Source organism: Hyla sarda, chromosome 6 (genome assembly GCF_029499605.1).
Source record: "Hyla sarda isolate aHylSar1 chromosome 6, aHylSar1.hap1, whole genome shotgun sequence".
NCBI classification, from domain to species: Eukaryota; Metazoa; Chordata; class Amphibia; order Anura; family Hylidae; genus Hyla; species Hyla sarda.
Window position 1 is genome coordinate 53968697 of NC_079194.1, and position 25341 is coordinate 53994037.

At 45.0% G+C, this 25341-nt stretch overlaps 1 long non-coding RNA gene across 1 annotated transcript in view; it reads left to right on the top strand.

Annotated features, from left to right (window-relative positions):
• The window catches only part of LOC130275603 (uncharacterized), a 41121-nt gene that overhangs the window by 5667 nt on the left and 10113 nt on the right, over positions 1-25341 (top strand). Inside the window, exon 2 of the long non-coding RNA XR_008844837.1 lies at positions 7375-7446. This is a non-coding gene — a long non-coding RNA (uncharacterized LOC130275603). The remainder of the gene's footprint in view (positions 1-7374; positions 7447-25341) is intronic.

The window sequence follows — 25341 nt, forward strand, 5'->3', positions numbered from 1 at the left end:
TCCTATCCCGGACCCCAAAAGTCGGGGTTAAAAAATCGTCTTATATGCCGGAATATACGGTACCCTTTTGAGAATAAGGAGTTGGCGGATTAGGAAAAAGTCCCTAAAATTTATGTCTCTATTAGAGATGAGCGAATTTTTGAAAAATTAGATTCGGCTATTAAAGGGGTACTCCGGTGGAAAACTTTTTTAAATCCTTCCAGTACTTATTAGCTGCTGAATACTACAGAGGAAATTCTTTTTGGAACACAGTGCCCTCTGCTGACATCATGAGCACAGTGCTCTCTGCTGACATCATTTTAAGAACTGTCCAGAGTGGGAGAAAATCCCCATAGCAAACATATGCTGCTCTGGACAGTTCTTAAAATGGACAGAGATGCCAGCAGAGAGCACTGTATTCCAAAAAGATAAGAATTTCCTCTGAAGTATTCTGCAGATAATAAGTACTGGAAGGATTAAGATTTTTTTTTTAATAGAAGTAATTTACAAATCTGTTTAACTTTCTGGCACCAGTTGATTTAAAAAAAAAAAGTTTTCCTCCGGCATACCCCTTTAAAGTTGCTTCACTATGTGGGTGAAGAAAGCTAATCATCAGAGACTGTAGACTCAGGAATCAGAATTTTTCAGGGACCAGTTCAGTTTGAAGTGTATTTGAGGGTCTTTCATGTTCGAAATACCCCATAAATTACCCCATTGTTAGGATTCGGCAGGCTGGATGTGGATCCTCTGTGTCAGCGAGGGATTGGTGTGGACCGTACTGGTGGATCGGTTCTAAGTTGCTACTGGTATTCACCAGAGCCCGCCGCAAAGTGGGACGGTCTTGCTGCGGCGGTAGCAACCAGGTCGTATCCACCGGTAACGGCTCAACCTCGCTGACTGCTGAGAAGGCGTGGGACAGAAGGACTAGACAGAGGCGAGGTCAGACATAGCAGAAGGTCAGGGCAGGCGGCAAGGTTCGTAGTCAATGGTAACGGCAGAAGGTCTGGAAACACTGGTAAGGCAATCACAGGAAACGCTTTCACTAGGCACAAGGGCAACAAGATCCGGCAATGCTGGGAAGGGGAAGTGAGGTTATAAAGGCGTGGAGCAGGTGGGTGCACTGGCCCTTTAAACTTAGAGAGCTGGCGCGCGCCAGGACGTGACAGCCGGGGACCGGGACAGGTAAGTGGATTGGGATGCGATCCGCGAGCGGGCGCGTCCTGCTATGCGAATTGCATCCCCGCCGGCAGTGTCAGTGCAGCGCTCCCGGTCAGCGGGTCTGGCCGGGGCGCTGCAGAGAGGAGAACGCCGCGAGCGCTCCGGGGAGGAGCAGGGACCCGGAGCGCTCGGCGTAACACCCATTATAAAAACTGCACCCTCAAAGTATTCAAAATGACATTCATAAAGTTCTACCTTTTAGGTGTTTCACAGGATTACCAGCAAGTGAAGGAGAAAAGTCAACAATTTACACTCATGTTCTTGTAGAGCCAATTTTTTTAAAATATTTACAAGGCGTAAAAGGAGAGTTATCCCCCCAAAATGTGTAACCCAATTTCTTTTGAGTAAGGAAATACTTCATATGTGGATGGAAAGTGCTCTGTGGGTGCACTAGAGGGCTCAGAAGAGAAGGAGCGACAATGGGATTTTGGAGAGTGAATTTTGCTGAAATGGTTTTTGGGGGGCATGTTACGTTTAGGAAGCCCCTATGGTGTCAGAACAGCAAAATAAAAAATAAAAAAAAAACACATGGCATACTATTTTGGAAACTACACCCCTGAACGAATGTAACAAAGGGGTCCAGTGAGACTTAACACCCCACAGGTGTTTGACGACTGTTCGTTAAAGTCGGATGTGTAAATAAAATTATTATTATTATTTTTTTACTAAAATGCTGGCTTTTCCCCAAATTTTGGAGTATGGAAATACCCCATGTGTGGATGTCAAATGCTCTGCTGGTGCACTACAATGCTCAGAAGAGGAGTCGTCACATTTGGCTTTTGGAAAGCAAATTTAACTTAAATGGTTTTTGGGGGGCATGTCGCATTTAGGAATCCCCTATGGTGCCAGAACAGCAAAAAAAAAAAAAAAATCCCACATGGCATACTACTTTGGAAGCTACACCCCAAGGAACATAACAAGGGGTACAGTAAGCCTTAACAGCCCACAGGTGTTTGACGACTTTTCGTTAAAGTCAGATGTGTAAATGGAAAAAAAATATTTTCACTAAAATGCAGTTTTTTCCACAAATTTTAAATTTTCACAAGGGGTAATAGATGAAAATGCCCCTCAAAATTTGTAACCCCATTTCTTCTGAGTATGGAAATACCCAATGTGTGGATGTCAAGTGCTCTGCTGTCGCACTACAGTGCTCAGAAGAGAAGGAGCGCCATTGAGCTTTTGGAGAGAGAATTTGTTTGGAATGAAAGTGGGGGGCCATGTGCGTTTACAAAGCCCCCTGTGGTGCCAGAATCGGTTCTATATATTATTTAGCACATGATAGGCTGACAGGGCCCAGAAGAGCATTTTCATGTGCAGTTGTTATTGTGATGACCATTTTTTGTTTTCCATAAGGTGTTGGTTTACACAGGCACTACAGTTTGGTAGTTTTTAGTATAACCAAATAAAAGCTAAGCATTAGGCACACCTCTTATTTTCAGCACTTATTAGTTGTTCTTATGATTTTGGATCTCTCATGCTGAGGTGATATCTTGTACTACGTGGTTGGGACACAAAATCATACATTCCCTTTGCGTTTATTATGTATTTCCATACTCAGAAGAAATGAGGCTACAAATTTTGGGGGGCTTTTTTCCCTATTTTCCCTATTTTCCCTTGTGAAAATGAAAAATTTAGGGTAAAACCAGCATTTTAGTGAATTTTTTTTTTTCATTCTCCCATCCAACTTTAACGAAAATCCGTCACCTGTGGGGTGTTAAGGTTCACTATACCACTTATGTTCCATGAGGGGTGTAGTTTCCAAAATGGGGTCACACGTGGATATTTATTTTTTTGCGTTTGTCAGAACCTCTGTAAAATCAGCCACCCCGATGCAAATCACCAATTTAGGCCTCAAATGTACATGGTGCGCTCTCACTCCTGAGCCATGTTGTGCGCCCGCAGAGCATTTTACGTCCACATATGGGGCATTTCCATACTCAAGAGAAATTGCGTTACAAATTTTGGGGGTCTTTTTTCCTCTTACTTCTTGTGAAAATGAAAAGTATAGGGCAACACCAGCATGTCAGTGTAAAAATTGTAATTTTTTTACACTGACATGCTGATGTGGACCCACACTTTTCCTTTTCATATGAGGTAAAAGGAGAAAAAGCCCCCCAAAATTTGTAGAGAAATTGCTCCTGAGTACGGAAATACCCCATATGTGGCCCTAAACTGTTTCCTTGAAATACGACAGGGCCCTGAAGTGAGAGAGCCATGTGCATTTGAGGCCTAAATTAGGGATTTGCATAGGGGTGGACTCGGATGCAAGCGTTACAATTGGCTCCGCTATCAAAAATATTCTATGCCAGTGATTCCCAAACAGGGTGCCTCCAGCTGTTGCTAAACTCCCAGCATGCCTGGACAGTCATTGGCTGTTCGGAAAAGCTGGGAGTTATTGTTTTGCAACAGCTGGAGGCTCCGTTTTGGAAACACTGCTGTACAATACGTTTTTCATTTTTATTTGGGGGAAGGGAGGGACAGTGTAAGGGGGTGTAAATGTAGTGTTTTACCCTTTATTATGTGTTAGTGTAGTGTTTTTAGGGTACATTCACACGGGCGGGGGTTTGCGGTGAGTTTCCCACTAGGAGTTTGAGCTGCGGCGGAAAATTTGCCTGGGCATGCTGGAAGTTGTAGTTTTGCAACATCTGGAGAGCTACAGTTTAGAGGCCACACGCCGTGCAAGCTGGAGGATCGCCGCAAGGTAAGGGACCTCCACCACCGCTCACATCACGGTTTCCCCGCTCTGCCCTGACTATCATGGGTGGGCAGGGCGGGGAAACCAAACTTTACCCCCCCCCCCCCGCCCCGATCTGCTATTGGTCGGTCGCTTCTGACTGACCAATAGTAGGGATAGGAGGGGCGGCACCACTGCCACCTCACTCCTATCACTTCTGGGGGATCGAGGGTGTCTTGCATCCCCCCGGTAACCCTTATTTTCCCGGTCACCGGAGACCCGCATGACCCGGAAACGCCGTAGAACACTGGTCAGAATTGACTCGGTCTCAGGACCCCCCTCAGAGATGCGCCGGTCCCGGACTGGCTAGCGGTGGGGACCAAAATTCCCCGGGCTTACCTGTACACCCTGTGTCCTTAACGCCCTGCGTCCTGAAGAGGTTAAGGGGTGCAGTTTTCATAATGGGGTCCAGTATGGGGTATTTCTAACATAAAGACCCTCAAATTCACTTCGATACTGAACCAGTCCCTGAAAAATTCTGACTTTGACATTTTCATGAAAAATTTGAAGATTACTGCTAAAGTTTGAAGCCCTCTAAAGTCTTCAAAAAGTAAAAACATGTCAACTGTATCATGCAAACACAAACTAAACATATTGGGGGAGATTTATCAAAGGATTTTCGCGGCCGCCACGCCCCCTCCCATAGAGTTGCTTTGAGGGTGTGTGGTGTGAGGTCACAAGGGGCATGGCTGTGACATCACGACCCCAGCCGCCCGCACTCAGAATGCTAAAAGAAGGCTGGGTGCTGCACAGAGATCGTGGGGGTCCCAGCGGGGGGACCCCCATGATCAGACATCTTATATTACCCATATTGGCACTATTTAGTCCAGACAGTGGGCTGGATGACGTCTTATCTGTGTGAATATGGTGATTAAATATTATTTCCTCACTCTCTAATTTTGGGTGGATTTTTTTCAGTAGTTTATTTAAAAGATACGTTTTACGGCACATTTTTCTCTTTATGATTTGTGTATATTTCCTTAAAGGGGTATTCCAGGAAAAAACCTTTTTTTATATATCAACTGGCTCCAGAAAGCTAAACAGATTTGTAAATGACTTCTATTAAAAAAATCTTAATCCTTTCAATAATCATCAGCTGCTGAAGTTGAGTTGTTGTTTTCTGTCTGGCAACAGTGCTCTCTGCTGACATCTCTGCTTGTCTCAGGAACTGCACAGAGTAGAAGAGGTTTGCTATGGGGATTTGCTTCTAAACTGGGCGGTTCCCGAGACAGGGAGCACTTAGACAGAAAAGAACAACTCAACTTCAGCAGCTAAAAAGTACTGAAAGGATTAAGATTTTCTAATAGAAGTAATTTACAAATCTGTTTAACTTTGTGAAGCCAGTTGATATATATATAAGTTTTTTTCCTGGATAACCCCTTTAAGGTGATTACGAGTGGTTTATGTGTAACCATAATATTTCACGTTACTGTGCAATAGCATCTTTGGAAATATATTTAGTAATAAAAATGGTGACGTGTTCAATACTTATTTCACCCGCTGTAGACATCCGCGCAGGAAAAGCCGTAGGTCATTTATATCTTGGTATTTTTTGACCACTGAATATAGAATGGTTTTAAGGCAAGCGACTTCTGCATTCTTTAGCTTTACCGAAGGTTCATGTTAGAGAATTGTGCAACCTCATTTCTTTGTATCATACAATACATGGAAATTCCTACGCCTAAAGCGTACAAGAGATTCCCCCAACTTGTGGCTCGAGGCAGAAATTGATCTTCTCTTCTCCATAAATGAATCATCCATTTCCTTTTGTCATTTTCTATATTTCCTCAAAAAGAACTCTCTAATTGAATTATTTCTATGGAATTTTTGTGCCGTGCGGGTAAAGCCGGCGTCCATAGAAATGTAACATCTGCAGGTATCTCTGGCAACCGTCCAACTAAAAATAGAATTTATTCATGATAATGATAAAGTGAAGGTGCTTTGGTGGTTGTCATAGAAACAAAAGAAAATGCATGGAAAATGTTCTTTCCAGAAAAAAAAAAAAAAACGAAAACTTTTTTTGACAGTGTTTAGAGAATAGCTTTCGTCAGCGGATGTGTGTGTTGGACGAAGAAGTAAACTATGAGGAGAATAATTAGGTTCTAATATATGAGAAGATTCCAGTTTGTTATATGTTACCGTTTTGGTTCATGGGCTCGCAATGGGAATATGCTGGATGTCTAGCTTCACTGCTTCTATTTGGGTCCCAAATATGGGTAAAACTTTTCAACTTACTAATATTTTTAGAAAATACTGAACAGTGTGCTTTGGTACTGTAGAGGTTTAAATAGTGGTAGAAGACCCAAAACAAAAATGAAGCGCACTTTAGATCCCATTCCTTTTTGGTCACTTGCTATTAGCAGCAGCCCTAGCTACTAAAAACAGCTAAGGGCTAAACCTCCATAAGGGCACCATTAAAGGGGTACTCCACTGCCGAACGCTGTTTGTGGGCTGCTGGGGTCGTGACGTCATGCCACACCCCCTCAATGCAAGTATATAGTAGGGGGCGTGGTGGCTGCAATGCCCCCTCCCATAGACTTGCATTGAGGGGGCATGGCCGTGACATCGTGACCCCCGCCACCCGCTCCAAGTGTTTGGAACAAAATGTTCCGAACGCTGGGGCAGTGGAGTACCCCTTTAAGTGTATACACGTCATGGGTTGTTAAGAGGCTAAAAAAAAGTTACAGTCCTGAGAGGGAACCTGTCAGGTCCCTTAGGCTATGTTCAGATATTTTAGGCGTATTTAAATGGACACCGTCAGATACAAAAACTTTTGATATGTTGTAAAGCATGCAAAAACAATAGATTTTGCAATTGCTTTCATTAGAAAATGTTCTGTATTTCATAGTGAATAAGCCAGTCAAACAACTGCCCCCCCTGCCTGCTTGGATATATACTAGTCCTGCTGTGTCCATGCGTCATCACCTATGTCATGGACACATTTCCTTGATTGACAGCTGTGAGTGCAGGGCTCCCAGCTGGAGTAAAAATCCTCCCACTGTCATCTTGTGTCCCGCTACTGTCAGTGAGGACAAGCTGGGAGTTGTAGTTTTGCTAATGCTAGGGGAGATGTGAGCGGACAGCATACTGAGGGAGGGGGCGGAGACCTGCACAGTGAGGCCACACCCCCTCCCTGTGAGGGGAATTCAGACTATTGAGCTAAATTAAAAGTGTAATAAAAAAATAAATAAAGGTGCTAGACACATATAAATTAGATGTACATGGTCAGGATTAGGTACTGAGTGATATATTTAAAAAAAAAATTCTTGGATCTTACGGGAACGCTTTAAATAAAACAATGTCTGAAAAATTGATGTCCATGGGAACGTGGTTGTCTGTGAACACTGTGTATAAAAATATAATGTATAAAAAAAGGTTGAATTATTTGTGTGCATAAAAACAAGGGACATATTACTTATTTGCAGGCACTTTGTGTCTTGTAGAAGTAAAATGACACTAGCAGAATCCTGACAAGGAGGTAGAGAAATAACGTATTTCTGGAGCTGGATATCAAGGTATTGCAAAAGATTGCATTTTAAAAGAGTTTATCTGCCCTAGGGGTTTTGTATGTCTTTATGGACCTTAGGAAGGTGGTAAAAATATGCCATAGGATGTAAAATATTTATGTGGTCCTCTTCTTTTCTCTCTCTTTTATTTTTTTATCCCATCCATATAGGCATTATTTATTAGGTGATCAAATTCCTGTACATATGTGGGTGTTGGGTCTGTAATGAGTTTAATGTAGTAATGGTCATCAAATCGAATCCTGGTAGTGTCTTCTATATAGATTGTTCTGTCTTGTATAACTATGCTGTCCCCTTTGTCCACCCCTCTGATAACTATAGACTGGTTTGGTTGTTGGCTATATGTTTTTATGGCATTTTTTTTTCCTCAGTGATTTTGCCCTTTTTAGACTACTTTAATCACTGCTCCCAGTGCGGGGTAAGTAGAGGTAAGTAGGCATGGGGGCGGAGCCACAGCTGCCTCCACCCTCAGGCCACTTAGAATTGGTTGACACACTTGGTTGAGTGCTGGGCTGGGATTGGTGATTAAAGTAGTTTCTCTGTGATAGTGTGGCATCAGAGGAAACATATGGGTACAGCCCTACTGCTACCAGGTCCTGGGGAAAGCTTATGGGGGGGGGGGGGGGGGTTGTTAAGGCACCTGACAGGTTCCCCTTATTTATTTATTTTTTAGGGAGGTCTAGCTATTCTAAATTCTAAACCCTACTTCTTGAATAGTTGGTTAAAAAGGACCTTGTCACGATGCCGGCTGGCAGGTAGTGGATCCTCTGTGCCAGAGAGGGATAGGCGTGGACCGTGCTAGTGGACCGGTTCTAAGCCACTACTGGTTTTCACCAGAGCCCGCCGCAAAGCGGGATGGTCTTGCTGCGGCGGTAGTGACCAGGTCGTATCCACTAGCAACGGCTCACCTCTCTGGCTGCTGAAGATAGGCGCGGTACAAGGGAGTAGGCAAAAGCAAGGTCGGACGTAGCAGAAGGTCGGGGCAGGCAGCAAGGATCGTAGTCAGGGGCAACGGCAGAAGGTCTGGAAACACAGGCAAGGAACACACAAGGAACGCTTTCACTGGCACTAAGGCAACAAGATCCGGCAAGGGAGTGCAAGGGAAGTGAGGTGATATAGGGAAGTGCACAGGTGAACACACTAATTGGGACCACTGCGCCAATCAGCGGCGCAGTGGCCCTTTAAATCGCAGAGACCCGGCGCGCGCGCGCCCTAGGGAGCGGGGCCGCGCGCGCCGGGACAGAACAGACGGAGAGCGAGTCAGGTAGGGGAGCCGGGGTGCGCATCGCGAGCGGGCGCTACCCGCATCGCGAATCGCATCCCGGCTGGCAGCGGAATCGCAGCGCCCCGGGTCAGAGGACGTGACCGGAGCGCTGCCGCGGGGAGAGTGAAGCGAGCGCTCCGGGGAGGAGCGGGGACCCGGAGCGCTCGGCGTAACAGTACCCCCCCCCTTGGGTCTCCCCCTCTTCTTGGAGCCTGAGAACCTGAGGAGCAGACTTTTGTCTAGGATGTTGTCCTCAGGTTCCCAGGATCTCTCTTCAGGACCACAACCCTCCCAGTCCACTAAAAAAAATTTTTCCCTCTGACCTTTTTGGCAGCTAAAATTTCTTTGACCGAGAAGATGTCCGAGGAGCCAGAAACAGGAGTGGGAGGAACAGATTTGGGAGAAAAACGGTTGAGGATGAGTGGTTTGAGAAGAGAGACGTGAAAGGCATTAGGGATACGAAGAGAGGGAGGAAGAAGAAGTTTATAAGAGACAGGATTAATTTGACACAAAATTTTGAAAGGACCAAGATAGCGTGGTCCCAACTTGTAGCTAGGGACACGGAAGCGGACATATTTAGCGGAGAGCCATACCTTGTCTCCAGGGGAAAAAACGGGGGGAGCTCTTCTTTTCTTATCCGCGAACTTCTTCATGCGTGATGAAGCCTGTAAGAGAGAATTTTGGGTCTCTCTCCATATGATGGAAAGGTCACGAGAAATTTCATCCACAGCGGGCAGACCAGAGGGCAAGGGAGTAGGGAGGGGGGGAAGAGGGTGACGGCCGTACACCACGAAAAATGGGGATTTGGAGGAAGACTCAGAGACCCTGAAGTTATACGAGAATTCGGCCCATGGGAGGAGATCTGCCCAGTCATCCTGGCGGGAGGAAACAAAATGTCGCAAATAATCACCCAAGATCTGGTTAATCCTTTCTACTTGTCCATTGGACTGGGGATGATATGCAGAAGAAAAATTTAATTTAATCTTGAGTTGTTTACAGAGAGCCCTCCAGAATTTAGACACGAATTGGACGCCTCTATCCGAGACAATCTGCGTAGGCAACCCGTGAAGACGAAAAATGTGTACAAAAAATTGTTTAGCCAACTGAGGCGCAGAAGGAAGACCAGGAAGAGGGATGAAATGTGCCATTTTGGAGAATCGATCAACGACCACCCAAATAACAGTGTTGCCACGGGAAGGGGGTAAATCAGTAATAAAATCCATACCAATCAGAGACCAAGGCTGTTCGGGGACAGGCAGAGGATGAAGAAAACCAGCGGGCTTCTGGCGAGGAGTCTTATCCCGGGCACATATAGTGCAGGCTCGCACAAAGTCCACAACATCCGTCTCCAGAGTCGGCCACCAATAGAAGCGGGAGATGAGTTGCACAGATTTCTTGATACCCGCATGACCTGCGAGATGGGAGGAGTGACCCCATTTGAGGATTCCGAGGCGTTGGCGAGGAGAAACAAAGGTCTTTCCTGGAGGAGTCTGCCTGATGGAGGCAGGAGAAGTGGAGATCAGGCAGTCAGGTGGAATGATGTGTTGCGGAGAGAGTTCAACTTCTGAGGCATCCGAGGAACGAGAGAGAGCATCGGCCCTAATGTTCTTATCGGCAGGACGAAAGTGAATCTCAAAATTAAATCGGGCAAAGAACAGAGACCACCGGGCCTGGCGAGGATTCAGCCGTTGGGCAGACTGGAGGTAGGAGAGGTTCTTGTGGTCGGTGTAGATAATAACAGGAGAACTTGATCCCTCCAGCAGATGCCTCCATTCCTCAAGTGCTAATTTGATGGCTAGAAGCTCTCGATCCCCGATGGAGTAGTTCCTCTCCGCTGGAGAGAAGGTCCTAGAGAAAAAACCACAAGTGACAGCATGCCCGGAAGAATTTTTTTGTAGAAGAACAGCTCCAGCTCCTACTGAGGAGGCATCAACCTCCAATAGGAAGGGTTTGGAAGGGTCAGGTCTGGAGAGGACGGGAGCCGAAGAAAAGGCAGACTTGAGTCGTTTAAAGGCGTCTTCTGCTTGAGGAGGCCAGGACTTGGGATCAGCATTTTTTTTGGTTAAAGCCACGATAGGAGCCACAATGGTAGAAAAACGTGGAATAAATTGCCTGTAATAATTGGCGAACCCCAAAAAGCGTTGGATAGCACGGAGTCCGGAGGGGCGTGGCCAATCTAAGACGGCAGAGAGTTTGTCTGGATCCATCTGTAGTCCCTGGCCAGAGACCAAATATCCTAGAAAAGGAAGAGATTGGCATTCAAACAGACATTTCTCAATTTTGGCATAGAGTTGGTTGTCACGAAGTCTCTGAAGAACCATACGGACATGCTGGCGGTGTTCTTCTAGATTGGCAGAAAAAATTAGGATATCGTCCAGATATACAACAACACAGGAGTATAACAAATCACGAAAAATTTCATTGACAAAGTCTTGGAAGACGGCAGGGGCGTTGCACAGTCCAAAGGGCATGACCAGATACTCAAAGTGTCCATCTCTGGTGTTAAATGCCGTTTTCCACTCGTCCCCCTCTCTGATGCGGATGAGGTTATAGGCGCCTCTTAAGTCCAATTTAGTGAAGATGTGGGCACCTTGGAGGCGATCAAAGAGTTCAGAGATGAGGGGTAAGGGGTAGCGGTTCTTAACCGTGATTTTATTAAGACCGCGGTAGTCAATGCAAGGACGTAGGGAGCCATCTTTTTTGGACACAAAGAAAAATCCGGCTCCGGCAGGAGAGGAGGATTTACGGATAAAGCCCTTTTTTAGATTCTCCTGGACGTATTCGGACATGGCAAGAGTCTCTGGGGCAGAGAGAGGATAAATTCTGCCCCGGGGTGGAGTAGTGCCCGGGAGGAGGTCGATAGGGCAATCATAAGGCCTGTGAGGAGGTAGAGTCTCAGCTTGTTTTTTGCAGAAAACATCCGCGAAGTCCATATAGGCCTTAGGGAGACCGGTTACTGGAGGAACCACAGAGTTACGGCAAGGGTTACTGGGAACCGGTTTTAGACAGTTCTTGGAACAAGAGGACCCCCAACTCTTGATCTCCCCAGTGGACCAATCCAGGGTAGGGGAATGAAGTTGAAGCCAGGGAAGTCCAAGGAGAATTTCCGAGGTGCAATTGGGGAGGACCAAAAGTTCAATCCTCTCATGATGAGATCCGATGCTCATAAGAAGGGGCTCCGTGCGGAAACGTATGGTACAGTCCAATCTTTCATTATTTACACAATTGATGTAGAGGGGTCTGGCGAGACTGGTCACCGGGATGTTGAACCTGTTGACGAGAGAGGCCAAAATAAAATTTCCTGCAGATCCTGAGTCCAAGAAGGCCACTGTAGAGAAGGAGAAGGCAGAGGCAGACATCCGCACAGGCACAGTAAGACGTGGAGAAGCAGAGTAGACATCAAGGACTGTCTCACCATTGTGCGGAGTCAGCGTACGTCTTTCCAGGCGAGGAGGACGGATAGGACAATCTCTCAGGAAGTGTTCGGTACTAGCACAGTACAGGCAGAGGTTCTCCATACGGCGTCGTGTCCTCTCTTGAGGTGCCAGGCGAGACCGGTCGACCTGCATAGCCTCCACGGCGGGAGGCACAGGAACAGATTGCAGGGGACCAGAGGAGAGAGGAGCCAAGGAGAAGAAACGCCTCGTGCGAACAGAGTCCATATCTTGGCGGAGTTCCTGACGCCTTTCGGAAAAACGCATGTCAATGCGAGTGGCTAGGTGAATAAGTTCATGTAGATTAGCAGGAATTTCTCGTGCGGCCAGAACATCTTTAATGTTGCTGGATAGGCCTTTTTTGAAGGTCGCGCAGAGGGCCTCATTATTCCAGGACAATTCTGAAGCAAGAGTACGGAATTGTACGGCATACTCGCCAACGGAAGAATTACCCTGGACCAGGTTCAACAGGGCAGTCTCAGCAGAAGAGGCTCGGGCAGGTTCCTCAAAGACACTTCGGATTTCCGAGAAGAAGGAGTGTACAGAGGCAGTGACGGGGTCATTGCGGTCCCAGAGCGGTGTCGCCCATGACAGGGCTTTTCCGGACAGAAGGCTGACTACGAAAGCCACCTTAGACCTTTCAGTGGGAAACAGGTCCGACATCATCTCCAGATGCAGGGAACATTGGGAAAGAAAGCCACGGCAAAACTTAGAGTCCCCATCAAATTTATCCGGCAAGGATAAGCGTATCCCAGGAGCGGCCACTCGCTGCGGAGGAGGTGCAGGAGCTGGCGGAGGAGATGACTGCTGAAGCTGTGGTAGTAACTGTTGTAGCATAACGGTCAGTTGAGACAGCTGTTGGCCTTGTTGCGCTATCTGTTGTGACTGCTGGGCGACCACCGTGGTGAGGTCAGCGACAACTGGCAGAGGAACTTCAGCGGGATCCATGGCCGGATCTACTGTCACGATGCCGGCTGGCAGGTAGTGGATCCTCTGTGCCAGAGAGGGATAGGCGTGGACCGTGCTAGTGGACCGGTTCTAAGCCACTACTGGTTTTCACCAGAGCCCGCCGCAAAGCGGGATGGTCTTGCTGCGGCGGTAGTGACCAGGTCGTATCCACTAGCAACGGCTCACCTCTCTGGCTGCTGAAGATAGGCGCGGTACAAGGGAGTAGGCAAAAGCAAGGTCGGACGTAGCAGAAGGTCGGGGCAGGCAGCAAGGATCGTAGTCAGGGGCAACGGCAGAAGGTCTGGAAACACAGGCAAGGAACACACAAGGAACGCTTTCACTGGCACTAAGGCAACAAGATCCGGCAAGGGAGTGCAAGGGAAGTGAGGTGATATAGGGAAGTGCACAGGTGAACACACTAATTGGGACCACTGCGCCAATCAGCGGCGCAGTGGCCCTTTAAATCGCAGAGACCCGGCGCGCGCGCGCCCTAGGGAGCGGGGCCGCGCGCGCCGGGACAGAACAGACGGAGAGCGAGTCAGGTAGGGGAGCCGGGGTGCGCATCGCGAGCGGGCGCTACCCGCATCGCGAATCGCATCCCGGCTGGCAGCGGAATCGCAGCGCCCCGGGTCAGAGGACGTGACCGGAGCGCTGCCGCGGGGAGAGTGAAGCGAGCGCTCCGGGGAGGAGCGGGGACCCGGAGCGCTCGGCGTAACAGACCTGTGGCATCTTCAAAAGTCTTAAGAAAATGTCAGGGGTTCTCTTTAGGCTGGAATTCCACGCCAAGAAAAACGTTATGTGTGTTTTGACTTTGACGTTTTTGCAGGCGGTTTTTATTCTCTTTTGGACAAAAAAAGTGACAACATTTCGGAGGGTACCATTAAAAAAGAAATAATAAAAAAGATACAGTAGTGATGCAATTTTTTAAAATACATTTTTATTAATTTTTAAACTAAGATAAATTTATGTGGGCGGGCAGGGCACTAAAAATATAGCCGACAATAATAAAAATGTAGTGTGTGTGTGTGTGTGTGTGTGTTTTCCCTTTTTTCCCTTCATTTTTTAGGTGGTACTACTACTAATTGAAGTGCATGTTGACTAATGCCAGAAGTCTGTCCAATAAAACTGACGAACTGGAGTTGAAAATTTCTGAGGAGGATTATGACATAGTAGTGACTGGACGGTCAACATACAGGGTTATAGTCTATTCAGGAAGGATCTAACAAAATGGAAAGGGGGAGGAGTCTGTCTTTATGTAAAGTCCAATTTGAAGGCCGCACTGCTGGAGGATATTTGGGAGGGAAACGATAATGTGGAGTCATTATGGGTAGAAATATATGGAGATAAAAACAAAAAAATTCTGATAGGGGTTTGCTATAAGAGCAAGAAGATCAATTACTGAAGCAAATATACAAGACAGCAAATCAGAATGGGGTGATAATAATGGGGGACTTTAACTATCCTGATATAAACTGGAGACTGAGACCTGTGAATCTCATAAAGGAAACAGGTTTCTGACTATAGCTAAAGACAATTATCTGTCCCAAATGGTGCAGGGCCCGACCAGAGGGGGCGCTCTACTAGACTTAATATTAACCAAAAGACCTGATAGAGTAACTAATGTGCAAGTAGAAGGACACCTAGGAAATAGTGATCATAATATAATATATATATATATATATATATATATATATATATGTATATAGAAATACCTTATGGGAATAAAAGGGTCAGAAATAATAGAAAACCAATATGGATGAATAAAAATGTTAAGGGGGCAACAAATGACAAAAATAAAGCATTTAAATTACTAAAACAGGACGGCAGTGAAGAAGCATTAAAAAGCTATAGAGAAAAATGTAAAATATGTAAAAAACAGATAAAAGCCGTAAAAATAGAGACGGAAAGACATTTTCATTTTTTCCTCCTCGCCTTCTAAAAATCATAACTCTTTTATATTTTCATCCACAGACTAGTATGAGGGCTTGTTTTTTGCGCGACCAGTTGTCCTTTGTAATGACATAACTCATTATATCATAAAATGTATGGCGCAACCAAAAAACACTTTTTGTGGGGAAATTTAAACGAAAACGCAATTTTGCTAATTTTGGAAGGTTTCGTTTTCACGCCGTACAATTTATGGTAAAAATGACGTGTGTTCTTTATTCTGAGGGTCAATACGATTAAAATGATACCCATTATTACATACTTTTATATTATTGTTGCGCTTTAAAAAAAATCACAAACTTTTTAACCAAATTAGTACGTTTATAATCCCTTTATTTTGATGACCTATAACTTTTTTATTTTTCCGTATAAGCGGCGGTATGGGGGCTCATTTTTTGCGCCATGATCTGTACTTTTTTTTGATACCACATATGCATATAAAAAACTTTTAATACATTTTTTATAAAAAAAATTTATTATAAAATGTATTAAAAAAGTAGGAATTTTGAACTTTTTTTTCTTTTTTTCTTTTCGTTCACGCCGTTAACCGTACGGGATCATTAACATTTTATTTTAATAGTTCGGACATTTACACACGCGGCGATACCAAATATGTCTATAAAAAAAATTTTTTACGCTTTTTGGGGGTAAAATAGGAAAAAAATGACGTTTTACTTTTTTATTGGGGGAGGGGATTTTTCACTTTTTTTTTACTTTAACTTTTACATTTTTTTTTACACTTGAATAGTCCCCATAGGGGACTATTCATAGCAAGACCATGATTGCTAATACTGATCTGTTCTATGTATAGGACATAGAACAGATCAGTATTATCGGTCATCTTCTGCTCTGGTCTGCTCGATCACAGACCAGAGCAGGAGACGCCGGGAGCCGCACGGAGGAAGGAGAGGGGACCTCCGTGCGGCGTTATGAATGATCGGATCCCCGCAGCAGCGCTGCGGGCGATCCGATCATTCATTCAAATCGCGCACTGCCGCAGATGCCGGGATCTGTATTGATCCCGGCACCTGAGGGGTTAATGGCGGACGCCCGCGAGATCGCGGGCGTCGGCCATTGCCGGCGGGTCCCTGGCTGCGATCAGCAGCCGGGATCAGCCGCGCATGACACGGGCATCGCTCCGATGCCCGCGGTTATGCTTAGGACGTAAATGTACGTCCTGGTGCGTTAAGTACCACCGCACCAGGACGTACATTTACGTCCTGCGTCCTTAACCTCTTAAGGACTCAGCCCATTTTGGCCTTAAGGACTCAGACAATTTAATTTTTACGTTTTCATTTTTTCCTCCTCGCCTTCTAAAAATCATAACTCTTTTATATTTTCATCCACAGACTAGTATGAGGGCTTATTTTTTGCGTGACCAGTTGTCCTTTGTAATGACATCACTCATTATATCATAAAATGTATGGCGCAACCAAAAAACACTATTTTTGTGGGGAAATTAAAACGAAAAACGCAATTTTGCTAATTTTGGAAGGTTTTGTTTTCACGCCGTACAATTTCTGGTAAAAATGACATGTGTTCTTTATTCTGAGGGTCAATACGATTAAAATGATACCCATTATTATATACTTTTATATTATTGTTGCGCTTAAAAAAAATCACAAACTTTTTAACCAAATTAGTACGTTTATAATCCCTTTATTTTGATGACCTATAACTTTTTTATTTTTCAGTATAAGCGGCGGTATGGGGGCTCATTTTATGCGCCATGATCTTTACTTTTTTTTATACCACATTTGTATATAAAAAACTTTTAATACATTTTTTATAATTTTTTTTTAAATAAAATGTATTAAAAAAGTAGGAATTTTGGACTTTTTAAATTTTTTTTCGTTCACGCCGTTCACCGTACGGGATCATTAACATTTTATTTTAATAGTTCGGACATTTACGCACGCGGCGATACCAAATATGTCTATAAAAAATGTTTTTTACGCTTTTTGGGGGTAAAATAGGAAAAAACGGACGTTTTACTTTTTTATTGGGGGAGGGGATTTTTCACTTTTTTTTTACTTTTACTTTTACATTTTTTTACATTTTTTTTTACACTTGAATAGTCCCCATAGGGGACTATTCATAGCAATACCATGATTGCTAATACTGATCTGTTCTATGTATAGGACATAGAACAGATCAGTATTATCGGTCATCTCCTGCTCTGGTCTGCTCGATCACAGACCAGAGCAGGAGACGCCGGGAGCCGCACGGAGGAAGGTGAGGGGACCTCCGTGCGGCGTTATGAATGATCGGATCCCCGCAGCAGCGCTGCGGGCGATCCGATCGTTCATTTTAATCGCGAACTCCCGCAGATGCCGGGATCTGTATTGATCCCGGCACCTGAGGGGTTAATGGCGGACGCCCGCGAGATCGCGGGCGTCGGCCATTGCCGGCGGGTCCCTGGCTGCGATTAGCAGCCGGGATCAGCCGCGCATGACACGGGCATCGCTCCGATGCCCGCGGTTATGCTTAGGACGTAAATGTACGTCCTGGTGCGTTAAGTACCACCTCACCAGGACGTACATTTACGTCCTGCGTCCTTAAGGGGTTAAGGGGTTAAAGGGGTACTCCGGTGAAAACCTTTTTCCTTTTAAATTAACTGGTGGCAGAAAGTTAAACATAATTGTAAATTACTTCTATTAAAAAATCTTAATCCTTCCTGTACTTATTAGCTGCTGAATACTACAGAGGAAATTCTTTTCTTTTTGGAATGCTCTCTGATGACATCACGAGCACAGTTCTCTCTGCTGACGTTAATATAACAATAATAATGCTTTATTTATTGTTGTCCTTAGTGGGATTTGAACCCAAGTCCCCAGCACTGCAAAGCAGCAGTGCAAGCCACTGAGCCACCATGCTGCCCTTAGCATGCATCTGCTATAATGGACAGAGATGTCAGCAAAGAGCACTGTGTTCGTGATGTCATCAGTGTTCCAAAAAGAAAGGAATTTCCTCTGTAGCATTCAGCAGCTAATAAGTACAGGAAGGATTAAGATTTTTTAATATAAGTAATTTACAAATATGTTTAACTTTCTGCCACCAGTTGATTTAAAAGAAAAAAGGTTTTCACCGGAGTACCCCTTTAACTATATAAATAACAAAAATGTAAAAAATGAAAGTGTTGGCCCTTTAAAAAATGATGAGGAAGAAATTATAAACGTGGATCAGGAAAAAGCAAATATATTAAACAAATATATTAAACAAAGGAAAATGAAATGCCAGGTGAAATACAGTGTGATAAGGTAAACTCCCCAGTACAGGTCACCTTTCTGACCAGGAAGAAGTACAGTGCCGCCTACAAAAAATCAAAATAGACAAATCCCCAGGTCCAGATGGCATTCACCACCGTGTTCTAAAGGAATTAAGTAATGTAATAGACAGACCCCTATTTTTAATATTCAGGGACTCTATAGTGACAGGGACTGTTCCCCAGGACTGGCGCATGGTAAATGTGGTGCCAATATTTAAGAAGGGGTCAAAAGGTGACCCTGGGAATTATAGACCTGTTAGTTTAACCTCGGTTGTATGTAAATTGTTGGAGGGATTTCTAAGAGATGCTATTTTGGAATACCTTGATAAAAATAAATGTATGACTCCATATCATCATGGCTTTATGAGGGATCGATCCTGTCAAACTAATCTGATCAGCTTTTATGAGGAGGTGAGCACCAGACTGGACCAGGAGCAATTGCTGGATGTCGTATATCTGGATTTTTTGAAAGCATTTGATACGGTTCCACATAAAAGGTTGGTGCATAAAATGAGAAGGATTGGGCTGGGGGAGAATGTGTGTAAGTGGGTAAATAACTGGCTCAATGATAGGGAACAGAGGGTGGTTATTAATGGTACTTATTCTGATTGGGTGACTATTACGAGTGAGGTACTTGAGGGGTCCGTCTTGGGTCCTGTCCTATTTAATATATTCATTAATGACCTTGTGGAGGGGTGGAATAGTAAAGTAGCAATCTTTGCAGACGACACTAAACTCTGTAAAGCGGTAAACACAATAGAGGACAGTGCACTGTTACAAATAGATCTGGACAGGTTGGAGGTTTGGGCTGGGAAGTGGCAGATGAGGTTCAACACTGATAAATGTAAGTAATGCACATGGGGAAGAAAAATCCGGCCTGGGATTATGTATTAAATGGGAGAACACTTGGGACGACTGACATGGAAAAGGACTTGGGAGTCTTAGTTAACAGTAAATTTAGCTGTAGTGACCAGTGTCGGGCAGCTGCTGCCAAGGCTAATAAAATCATGGGGTGCATCAATAGGGGCATAGATGCCCACGACAAGGAAATTATTCTACCGCTGTACAAATAACTAGTCAGACCACACATAGAATACTGTGTACAGTACTGGGCACCAGTGTACAAGAAAGATATAGTGGAGCTGGAGAGGGTTCAAAGACGGGCAACCAGAGTAATACGGGGAATGGGAGGACTACAGTACCCAGAAAGATTATAAGAATTAGGGTTATTTAGTTTATAAAAAAGAAGGCTTAGGGGAGACCTAATAACTACCGTATATACTCGAGTATAAGCCGAGTTTTTCAGCACGATTTTTCGTGCTGAAAACACCCCCCTCGGCTTATACTCGAGTGAACTCCCCCACCCGCAGTGGTCTTCAACCTGCGGACCTCCAGAGGTTTCAAAACTACAACTCCCAGCAAGCCCGGGCAGCCATCGGCTGTCCGGGCTTGCTGGGAGTTGTAGTTTTGAAACCTCCGGAGGTCCGCAGGTTGAAGACCACTGCGGCCTTCAACATCATCCAGCCCCCTCTCACCCCCTTTAGTTCTGAGTACTCACCTCCGCTCGGCGCTGGTCCGGTCCTGCAGGACTGTCCGGTGAGGAGGTGGTCCGGTGGGATAGTGGTTCCGGGCTGCTATCTTCACCGGGGAGGCCTCTTCTAAGCGCTTCGGGCCCGGCCTCAGAATAGTCACGTTGCCGTGACAACGACGCAGAGGTGCGTTCATTGCCAACGTACTTCTGCGTCATTGTCAAGGCAACGCCTCTATTCCGGGCCGGAAGCGCGGAGAAGAGGCGCCCCCGGTGAAGATAGCAGCCCGGACCACCTCCTCACCGGACCACCTCCTCTCCGGACAGCCCTGCAGGACCGGACCAGCGCCGAGCGGAGGTGAGTACTCAGAACTAAAGGGGGTGAGAGGGGGGCTGGATGATGTTGAAGGCCGCAGTGGTCTTCAACCTGCGGACCTCCGGAGGTTTCAAAACTACAACTCCCAGCAAGCCCGGACAGCCGATGGCTGCCCGGGCTTGCTGGGAGTTGTAGTTTTGAAACCTCTGGAGGTCCGCAGGTTGAAGACCACTGAGGGCGAATGATGAGAAGAGGATGATGAAGGGGGGGTGTGGGGATGATGAAGGGGGGTGGGGATGATGAAGGGGGGGGTGTGGGATGATTACAAGGGGATGATGAAGGGGGGATGTGTGGGATGATAAGGGGATGATGAAGGGGGGATGTGTGGGATGATAAGGGGATGATGAAGGGGGGATGTGCGGGATGATAAGGGGATGATGAAGGGGGGATGTGTGGGATGATGACAAGGGGATGATGAAGGGGGGATGTGTGGGATGATAAGGGGATGATGAAGGGGGGATGTGTGGGATGATGACAAGGGGATGATGATGAGGATGTTAATGACGGGTCTGGATGATGACAGGGGGGGATGAGGTATTTCCCACCCTAGGCTTATACTCGAGTCAATAACTTTTCCTGGGATTTTGGGTTGAAATTAGGGGTCTCGGCTTATACTCGGGTCGGCTTATACTCGAGTATATACGGTATGTATAAATATATCAGGGGACAGTACAGAGATCTCTCCGATGATCTATTTATACCCAGGACTGTATCAATAACAAGGGGGCATCCTCTACATCTAGAGGAAGGAAGGTTTCTACACCAGCACAGACTGGGGTTCTTTACTGTAAGAGCAGTGAGACTGTGGAATTCTCTCCCGGAGGAGGTGGGAATGGTGAACTCTGTAATAGAGTTCAAAAAGGGCTGGATGCATTTTTGGAGAGTAACAACATTACTGGTTGTGTATACTAGATTTATAGGGACAGAAGGTTGATCCAGGGATTTATTCTGACTGCCATATTTGGAGTCGGGAAGGAATAGGGACTTATTAGGGTTATAGGTTGAACTTGATGGACTCTGGTCTTTTTTCAACCTTATGAACTATGTTACTATGTTACTCCCAGCATGGAACACACTTTTCCATGATGGGAGTAGTAGTACCTGTATTAATTGACAGATCGCTCCGGGCCCGCTGCGATCCTTCTGTATAATGTATAGATGCGGCCGCTATCCTATGGTCCCCTGCACTGCTGTATATATACACCAATTCATATTTCCTGCAGAGAGCTGTGATTGGCCAGATGGTTTCACAGCTCTCTGTGGGAAATATAAATGGGTGTATATATACGGCAGTGCAGGGACCATAGAAGAGCAGCCGCCCTCCTCTATAGTGGGGATCAAAAGTTTGAGCACCCCCAGGTAAAAATTTGTATTAATGTGCATAAAGAAGCCAAGGAAAGATGGAAAAAATCTCCAAAAGGCATCAAATTACAGATTAGACATTCTTATAATATGTCAACAAAAGTTAGATTTTATTTCCATCATTTACACTTTCAAAATAACAGAAAACAAAAAAATGGCATCTGCAAAAGTTTGGGCACCCTGCAGAATTTATAGCATGCACTGCCCCCTTTGCAAAGCTGAGACCTGCCAGTGTCATGGATTGTTCTCAATCATCATCTAGGAAGACCAGGTGATGTCAATCTCAAAGGTTTTAAATGCCCAGACTCATCTGACCTTGCCCCAACAATCAGCACCATGGGTTCTTCTAAGCAGTTGTCTAGAAATCTGAAACTGAAAATAGTTGATGCTCACAAAGCTGGAGAAGGCTATAAGAAGATAGCAAAACGTTTTCAGATGTCAATATCCTCTGTTCAGAATGTAATTAAGAAATGACAGTCATCAGGAACAGTGGAAGTTAAATCAAGATCTGGAAGACCAAGAAAAATAACAGACAGAACAGCTTGCAGGCTTGTGAGAAAAACAATTCAAAACCCACGTTTGACTGCACAATCCCTCCAGAAAGATTTGGCAGACACTTGAGTTGTGGTACACTATTCCACTATAAAGAGATACTTGTACAAATATGGTCTTCATGGAAGAGTCATCAGAAGAAAACCTCTTCTACGTCCTCACCACAAAAATCTGCGTTTGAACTTTGCAAATTAACATATAGACAAGCCTGATGCATTTTGGAAACAAGTTCTGTGGACCGATGAGGTTAAAATTGAACTTTTTGGCTTGAATGAGCAATGGTATGTTTGGAGAAGAAGGGGAACAGAGTTTAATGAAGAGAACCTCTGTCCAACTGTTAAGCATGGGGGTGGATAAATCATGCTTTGGGGTTGTATTGCAGCCAGTGGCACAGGGACATCTCGAGAGTAGAAGGAAAAATGGATTCAATAAAATTTCAGCAAATTTTGGATGCTAACTTAGGCTTGCATCCGCCCCGCAATGCAAGCCTACGGGAGGGGGCGTGATAGCTATCACGCCCCCTCCCGTAGGCTTGCATTGAGGGGCGGAGTGTGACGTCACACGCCGCCCGCCCTGTAGTCACCGGTAATCAGTCCCGGAGCGAACACGCTCAGGGGACTGATTACAAACGGGGTGCCGCGTGCATGATCCCGGGGGTCCCCAGCGGTGGGACTCCCGCGATCAGGCATCTTATCCCCTATCCTTTGGATAGGGGATAAGATGTTTAAGCACCGGAGAACCCCTTTAACTCTGCAGGGTGCCCAAACTTTTGCAGACGCCATTTTTTTCCTGTTATTTTGAAAGTGTAAATGATGGAAATAAAATCTAACTTTTGTTGACATATTATAAGAATATCTAATCTGTAATGTGATGCCTTTTGGAGATTTTTCCATCTTTCCTTGGCTTCTTTATGCACATTTATACAAATTTTTACCTGGGGTGCCCAAACTTTTGATCCCCACTGTATACATTATACAGGAGGATCACAGCGGGTGTCAGAAGTGACATCCGCTGTGATCTTTCCTTAACTGCAGGTACTACTACTCCCAACATGGAGCAGAGTGTGCTCCATGTTGGGAGTAGTAGTACCTGTAATTAAGGACAGATAACAGCGGTTATCACTCCTGACATTCGCTGCGATCGTCCTATCTTTTGCAGAGATGTGGAGCGGCTCTATACAGCGCTCGCATCTCTGCACTATACTCCGGCCAGTGATGTGAACAGAACATCCCTCTGAGCTGTGATTGGCTGCAACCATCCGGCGAATCACCACTCTGGGCGGAAAATATGAATGAGTGATGTTCTATTCACATCACTGGCCGGAGTACAGAGCAGAGATGTGAGCGCTGTATACAGCCGCATCTCTGCTATATTATGGACAATCGCATCAGGTGTCAGGATTGACACCTGGGGCGATATGCCCATTAGTACAGGTACTACTACTCCCATCATGGAACAGTCTGATGCTGGGAGTAGTAGAACTACCTAAAAAATGTTTAAAAAAATTGAGAAAAAAAAGTGAAACACACACTATTTATTAAAAATTAATTAAAAGTTCATTATAAAAAATAAAAATTTCCTTAAATACATTTTTTCCCATCCCTACTGCATCCTTTTTTTTATTTTTTTTTTTGGCACCCAACACATTTTGAAAAAAAAAAACGCCAAAGGGGCCAAAAATGCTAATTCAACTCAAATGCAAAGTCAGACGCAGGAAATTGCACTGGCGTTTTCTCTGGCGTATTTTTTTTTTTTTTCAGTAAAAAAAACACTGGGAAAAAAAACCAAGTGGAATCCTAGCCTCAAAATGGTTCCAAGAGGGGAGTTAAGAAAAACTGTAAGAACCTAAAGATATACTATTACAATGGGCCCTATGAGGAAGAAATAGTTGGAATCATAGGTGGAGATTTATCAAAACCCATCCAGCGAAAAAGTTGCTGAGTTTCCCATAACAACCAATCAGATCGCTTCTTTAATTTTTCAGAGGCCTTAGCAATTTTTCCTCTCGACAGGTTTTGATAAATCTCCCCATAATATTTAAAAGGTAATGCATCAGGGATGTCATATATGTGATATGTGATATATAAGTGGAAATTGTGAAGATTTTAGGACTAACAATGTTTGGGCCAATATAGGATTGTATTATGGGATCTGATCATTTGAATCTGTCAATTTGGTTTTACCTGGTGTCCTACATTTCCAGTATTTAGTAGTTCCAAATAAAATCTGTATTGCAGTAGATGAGAATAACATTGTAGTTGGACTTTGCTTATTTAGTGATACTGATCTTTATCTTGATGAATAGACGTGCAAAAAAGAGGAACAGCCGGGATATAGACATTAATGAGAAACTGTGAGAAGCTTTGATTCAACTAACCATAGCAGAATCACATGGGAGGAGGTGGTGGTGGCGGAGATCTCAGGGGAAATGTGGAATAAAGATTTAGCAAATATATCCTTGGATTTAATGTTTAACTCTCAATGTACAATGTATCTCGTATATATAACGAAGCAAGCTCGGCACCACTCTCTGTATCTTTAGGACAGGAAAAGATGGGACCCTTTTTGACTTCTCCCTTTGCAACTGCTGGAGGTACATATAGGTGCTGCTACGCTATAAGACAGTATGAACAAGTATCCAATAGGAAAAAGAAGCGGAGCACTCACCAGACCTTGAATGCAGGTTGACTTTATTAACCGAAACGATCAAAGGCACATCGGGGGGGGGGGGGGGGGTGTACAGACAGGGGAGTGTAGCATAGAGACGCGGGGGTATCCTCTCGGTGACAGACCGTTGCGCGCCGAAGCGCTTCTCCAGACGGGTCTGGAGAAGCGCTTCGGCGCGCAACGGTCCGTCACTGAGAGGATACCCCCGCGTCTCTAAGCTACACTCCCCTGTCTGTACCCCCCCCCCCCCCGATGTGCCTTTGATCGTTTCGGTCAATAAAGTCAACCTGCATTCAAGGTCTGGTGAGTGCTCCGCTTCTTTTTCCTATTGGATACTTGTACAATATATCTCGTTTACACATAGTCCATAGAGCACACCTAATCCAAAATAAATAAAATGGGACTCAAAAAAGTGCATGCAATGCAGAAACAACAAAGAATTTATTCACCTAATGTGTAGATTCCGAAGAGGTATTAGGGGTAGGGCTGGGCGGTATGACCAAATGTGTGTATCACGGTATTTTTTAAACTTTTCGCCGT